The following is a 6470-nucleotide window of genomic DNA, read 5'->3' as shown; positions in this document are numbered from 1 at the left end:
AACTACTATACTATTTGGGAACAAACATCTTTTTTCTCAAAATTTTGGGGTATGCTGAGAATTAATGTGGAGCTGACACGTTTGCACTTTATATTTTAGATTTCTGCTGGGTTTGAAATGTGTGCACTTTCGGTGCTTCCTACAAATTTTAAGAAGCGTTTGGATTCTGTGTGGTACCTCTTCATGTGCGTTTGATCTTTTTCTGTGTGCGTGTAGCAGCGTAGGGCTGGACCCGCAAGTTACAGTGCGGTCAAAGCGGCGCCCACCGGGCACCGCTTAACTGCATCTGGTTTATTCTCTTGACCGGGCCCCATCTCTCCTAAGCCATGTCTCTTTCTTTCTATAGATGCGTCCAGATCAAGCGTCTGGCGGTGGCCGGCGGCCGGCGGCGGCCCGTGGAGGCAGGGGATAAAGGCCGGGCAGCGGCTTCGACGGGGAGACCCTCCACCACACCTCTCCGATCCTTTCTCTCTCTTTTTCTCCCCACACCATCGCTAGCCACATCGCGGTGGGGAATCAGTGGAGGAACCGCCTTGGCGCCTTCACGATAACGGCGTGGTCTTCCACGGGAGGTGAAGGCTACGCTCGCTCCCTCCACGGGTCTTGGCGGTGAGGGCGCCGTGCGGCCGTCGATTTCGAGGATGGCGCTACAAGAGCCACCTCCAGAGGTCGCCGCAGTAGTTAGGGATACAGCCCCTGCCTCTACAGGTCGGGGCGGCGAGGACGCCGATCGTCCGTCTCCTGTGGCTACTCCTCCGCAGTCGCGCGGCCCGGCGGCGCACGTGGCCTGGACCATGTTTCGGGTCCGTTCGTTCATGCTCATGAACAGCTTCTCTCTTATGGCTCTCCTCTTTTTTTCCCTTTTCCCAATAAGAGGCTCCGCTCTGGCTCCGATAGCTTTGATAATCGCTTTGGCTCCGATAGCTTTGATAATCCCACTATCCCAGGTTGCTAAGATGTGTTTCTTCTTTGTGTGCCCTCTGATTTCCTGCGCTTCCTGCTTTTTTTCTTTTTTTCAGAATTGGCTGATCAAGTCCCGTGGTAGTTTTAATGAATTTGACATCCTTTTGTGCAGGCTTCTTGTGTGCATCTGCGCTCTTGTGCTAAAAAATATGTGGCTATGTAGTTAGCGGCGGCAATGCAGTTCATTTGGTGAAGAACGTCTCCATAGGTAGTTTCAGGTACAACCTTTTGCTGAATGGCCTGTGGTTTTGATTTTCTCTGCGGATGTATTACTGTTTGTAATTTTCTAATTTAGCTTTACATATGGATTTCACTGCAGTTCTGCAAATGTGCACCATAGTGTTGTCCACCGCAGGCCTTGTGTCCGGCATGACCAGCTGACGGGTCGGGTTGTTACCTTTCTCCGGTGTGTTCTTTCCTGTGGGATGGCCTGCAAGGTCCGCACCTGTGCGCTGAGGTTTGCACTCGGACTACAGCGGCTACTTCGTGGGGTTGTCCTTCATTCTGTTCGGTTGTGTTGTTAGTATTTCATATTGCCGAGGTTGTTCGTCTTTCTTCAGTTTCTGGTCGCGGTGTCGATGTGTCATCCTTGTGAGGAGATAAGTCATGCTAACTGACCTATTGCTTATTTTGGAGGTTTGCTGCACTAATTTGTCTGTTCTTATATGTGGTCTTTTTGGGTTTTAGCTCATGTTCCTCAAGGTCAACAGCAACAGATTCGTCTCTTTTGGTGATCACGTCTAACTGGTTTGGATCATGCTGTTCTACATTATTGGGGATGGTCTTCCTCTAAAGTGTTTAAACCGGAGGCATGGCCGTGTGGTTCTCTGATTATTTTATTTGTTGTAGGCATTATTTTCTCATATGTTTCATTAAGAGGTAACCAACTTTCTTCTAGAGTACTTTCTGTCTCATGATGTCACATTATGACATATTGTTTAGAACTTCTAAGATTGCAGGTAACAAACTTTCTTCTAGAGTACTTTCTTTCTCACGATGTCACATAATGGCATATTTTTTAGAACTTCCGAGATTGCAATATGAATACTATTGTTTTTCGTGTCCATCGCCTCTCATCTCATGGATTAATATAATGATTGGTAGATAACATGTCTTTAATTAGTTCTTCACGTAGTAATATTTGATATTTTTTTACCCAATAATAAATAAAGACATTGCCAACAGATACCTGTTACAAAAATGGTACATAGCATTATCCATATGCTATATATGTGTTTTTCTACAATTAGATAACAATGTATTCAGTCCACACTGCACTATACGGAAAGGAAAAACTCATCTACCATCAAGTAGCTTTTAGGAGTTCGTTCACCAATTTTCAACTTACTTTCTCCGCATATTATGTGCCCATATGAACCGGCTAGAAAAAAATGTAATGTTCTAATGACCATAATCTTTTGTTAAGAACTAAAAAAATCCAGGTTCACACTTTGCTCCATGCTTTTAATTAATTTGTATGTGGCTTATAACTTTTCAGAGATCTCTTTCGACTTCTACCAGCCTCTTTTCACGTATTATTGCTCTATACCCTCTCATGGCTTTAAGGTTTTTCTCCAAATTCACATGCAGTGTGATAAAACACCTGAAATTGCATCTGATCATGTACTATTTTGTTGAAATATATGTCAGGTAATCCTTGGACTGCTGATGCACTGCAGTACACATCTATTGCCTCTGGTACCTCATGCATCCACAGGCGAGCAGTGCCATTTGTTCTTACGTAATATGGAGCTCATTAGCCACACTATTACAATCTCTCTTCACTTTCTGAAAACTATAAAACTGAAAAGCTTTTCTACCCTCTTTAATAGAGTTGTAGATACTTCAGTGTCTAGAGAACTGTTTTGACTTGAGGAGTTCACACCTTGGCACTTTTAATGATTACCTGTTTTTTAACCCATGTAGCAACAAATTTGATGGCATCAATGCCACCATGATCATGAGCCACCAGGGCATTGCCCCGCCTCCCCTGTCTACTCAATAAACCGGGCATCAACATTGATTTTTGTGCAGCCAGTAATCGAATGAGGTCAACCGTTAGCAGATTAGGAAATAGTGGCTGAGTTCATAGGAGCCTGATCTAAAAGAGCAGCGCTAAACAGAGGCCGACTTTTCTCTATTCACTTGAAATAGATTTGACACTTGCTTTTGAATATATCCACACGCTACACGTCGCCACATGCCCACTCTATCTTGCAACAGAAATACTTTTTGTTCTTCAGCTAATGTCTACAAGAAAGGCACGGCGTGCTGCCGCGCCAGTCCCTAAGTTAAGTAGGATAAGCAGAAAGAAGAAGCAGAAGCTGGGGTCTCTACTCTAATCCATTCGATTCCTTTTTGTTTTACCACATTGATTCTCTCGCAACTGATAGTTCTTTGCTGATTTACCTGTGCATATCTCAAACAACTGAGTCAGAACCCACATGTATGGAACTTTGTGTGTGTGTGATGCTGATTGTATTCATTTGACTGTAAAGTTCAGGTTTCTATTCTTAGCTCAATATACAAATTGAAGCTGAAGCCTTTATAGGTAACATGAATTTTTCCGGTTTTAGCTAATGCAGTAAACAACTCTTATGGATAGGGCGGGGTTTGATACTTGAATGCTGCATCTTATGTTGACAAGGCGCTGAGCCGTTGATGCTATTTAGAAAGTGTCATACTTATGGTATAATTTTACGTTGAACTAGGAGAAGTTTTCATATGATATCTAACATGGGTGCAACAAAGAAAATCTTCAATGTAGTATTGATGCACCCCATATATTTGTTATATTTTATCATCTCTCCTAATATGGGACCAGCAATAACGGTAGCTGCAGTTCACAAATCATTAACTTCAGGTCACCCCTCAAAACAAATCATTAACTTCGGGTCTGCCTACTTCCAATATGCTCAATAGTGTCTTCTCGAAGTTTACTTCTGAATTAAGAAATGCGAACCATTGATCATGGATTTATTAAGGGTATCTCCATGATTGGTATCGACTTAGAAATTACACAAGATAAATATGTATGATTAGTCCATTGGATATTCTCCGACGATTTAATCATTAGTCCATTGGATATTCTCCGAGGATTTAATCAATTTCAGCTATGGATGCTGACTCAATTTTCAAACCAAGGTAAATAAATCCCTTCCCTTAGATATTTTCTACTCAACCTTTCGCTTCAGAAATTAGTATATGCACAAGCATGAACCTCTGGTTGCTTAATTTATTTTGTACAAATAGTTGGTTTTCATTTGTTGCCCTGTTTTTCCTGTGAATAAGGGATTCGATGAGAGATTATCATTGTCTTGCTTCTCTGAATTGAGTTCACAAAGAAATGATAGTGTTTTGGACTTGTAGTCAGTATTTGAAACCAAGTTATTCTTATTTCAGAGTAATGAATGTCTTTACCGTTGTTAAATGCAACAATGGCTATGATAAGTACAAATAAGTATGTGATAAGTTCATTTATTTTTTCTGGCTCTCTGTTTGCTTAACCTTTCCATCTCTTTTTAGTTTTGTGTCCTAAGATTGTTGCTCCAGACCAGAATCATGTCATTATTCTGTTCATTTGTTTGTGAGTTCTGATAATAATATTCTTTTTTTTTCTGCGATACATGTATCTTTATGGATGACGAATTTCCCCATAAATTGGTTCTATGTGAAGGCAATCATGAGCGTATGATCTCTTTGGTTCTTCCTGCAAGGAAATGATTCCTTTAGTTGCTCATGTAGTATCCTACTGTTTATTTCTTTAGTGATGACAAGTCAAGCAATCAATCCCGCTGTTGGGAAACTAAGTGAATTGTCGTTGTCGATGGGATATTATTGTTGGGTTCATTGCTATAATGAGAATGCTTTGGCATATACTATTTTCATAAGTATTCTGCACAAGTACTGAAGAATGATTCAAACAAGATGGTGAAGTACAAGCCCAAAGTTCTCGACAAAGATAGGTCAGGTGACCTTATTGTTCCTTCCGAGGTAATCTGGTGACCTTCTCTACATTTGGAGGGTAATGGTTTATTTGTCTGCTTCTGTTCTTTACCAGTTACCAATCCATAGTCACTTAGTTAATTTTGCAATCACCATTAGAAATAGCTTTCCTGTTCATTTAAGATCGTGGTTTATGCTGTGATTATTTCGAAATGCTGATAAAGTTAGGTGTGGGTTTAAGGCGAGTACGGTGACTATATAGTAGTACTCTTACAGGTTGTATTGAAAATTGTCACATTGAGGGATTTGGTCAAGAGATTTGTTGGATCAATGTTTTAGGTTTGCAAACATTAAATTTATATTTTCATTGCCAATTCCAAACCTTGTTGTCCTCGAACGTTATGGTCTCTAGCTGACATTAAATTGTATGTATAGATCTTAAACAGAGGAAGTAATATTCATACTTAGCAGTACCTATTGTCTTAGTAGCCATCTTAAGAGGGATTAGTTAAATTGTTGGTCACCGGTCTGAGCTATTTTGTTGTCTGCCTACTTCAAGCCTATCTTTTTTTTTTTTCAAGGATACAGTTCAAACTTATCTTCAAAGCCTAAATTTTGCTACACTGATGTTGTTCTACAGGTGAAATACATTTCTGTAGTGAAATTTTTGAAAGACTTCAAGGTTCTCTCTGATTTTTTTGATTGCACATCAGCGGTACATTGAGACTTTCATATCTTTGATGTATCTTCTTCTAATTCTTGGTTGGTAACTGATTCATATACATAGACACTGCAAGTGGTAAACATGCATGAGAAAGAATTATAGCACATCCATGCTCTCTTCAATGCCGAACCAGGGACTTTGGTTCCATGTGACAACGTACCATACTCTGCTCCAACCGTCGATTTCTTCAACAAATACAAGAACTCATCACTCTTTTCTCCAATGAAAAGAACTATAAGCTGAGCTCTGAGTGCTTAGAGACCAGGGAACAGTCGCACTACCTGTTTTACTATTCTACTGTACTATTTCCTTAAGCTTGATCAATAAAAATATGTTAGTATGTAGGTCAAGTAGAACCTCCTGCCTTCCATGTACCGGATATGTAAAAGCCTCCATGAGCTATCTAATCAGATTTGTCAATCTCACGGTCTACTTATATATGTATTATTGTTGTTGTCTAATCACTGCTCTTATGTATAAATGCATCTTTTGAGCCCTATTGCTCATAACACTGCCATGAATCTTATAGATGATCTATGTCATAACAATGGGCGCGGCGTGCCGCTGTGCCATACCTTGCTAGTATAATTAGAGAGCATTCAAACAACTACTGGTGAAATATTTGGCACTTATAATTGCCATGATCATAGTTTTATCATTTTTAACTATATCTACTCATATTTAGAATAGTTTTTCGTGCAAATAAACTCCATTATCGTTCTCCATGATGTTGTAGAGAATTAAATGCTAGGGTTAATGTATAAGTTCAGCTCGGGTGGAAGAAATACTTGTTGTGAGGCTTTGCATGTTGCAGAAGTGAGCGTGGCTTGGGGTTCAC

General features: G+C 40.3%; 1 long non-coding RNA gene across 1 annotated transcript; it reads left to right on the top strand.

Moving 5' to 3' along the window:
• Positions 1-3784: 3784 nt before the first annotated feature.
• Positions 3785-6143, top strand: LOC124704595. The gene is made up of 2 exons (XR_007003614.1): positions 3785-4956; positions 5549-6143. It is a non-coding gene; the product is annotated as an uncharacterized LOC124704595 (long non-coding RNA).
• The last annotated feature ends 327 nt before the right edge of the window (positions 6144-6470 follow it).

This window comes from Lolium rigidum, chromosome 3 (assembly GCF_022539505.1).
Source record: "Lolium rigidum isolate FL_2022 chromosome 3, APGP_CSIRO_Lrig_0.1, whole genome shotgun sequence".
In the NCBI taxonomy this organism is placed as follows: Eukaryota; Viridiplantae; Streptophyta; class Magnoliopsida; order Poales; family Poaceae; genus Lolium; species Lolium rigidum.
The sequence above is the reverse complement of the archived record's forward strand: the minus strand, read 5'-3'. Positions and strand labels throughout refer to the sequence as shown.